The sequence below is a fragment of the Odontomachus brunneus genome, unplaced genomic scaffold (genome assembly GCF_010583005.1).
Source record: "Odontomachus brunneus isolate Ranch 3 - 2012 unplaced genomic scaffold, Obru_v1 Obru_scaffold_142, whole genome shotgun sequence".
Classification (NCBI taxonomy): Eukaryota; Metazoa; Arthropoda; class Insecta; order Hymenoptera; family Formicidae; genus Odontomachus; species Odontomachus brunneus.
Window position 1 is genome coordinate 460,707 of NW_022639592.1, and position 385 is coordinate 461,091.

Here is a 385-nt window from a genome sequence, read left to right on the forward strand (position 1 = left end):
TATTAAGGTGTACATAAAAAGCAGGTTCTTTAAATTTTATTTCAGAATAATTCATTTTTATAAAAAATGTGTTTCTATCTCTTTGTCTCTTTCTCTCTCTTTCTCTCTCTCCCTCTCTTATTATTATTTATTTTTTATTTATTTATTTATTATTTTATTATTTTATTTTTATTTTTTGTATTTACGTTATCGTATTTAATTTTATTATATTTTATTATTTATTTTTTATTATTTCTTATTTATTTCTTATTTTATTATTTGTATTCTGACGTCTATACAATCTATTTAATTTAATAAATTACGAGTCGGTAAATCAGTAATCGTAATATACAGTGTGGTCCACGTATTTGATACGTTATTGAAAATAAGTACTGAAAGCAGCAGC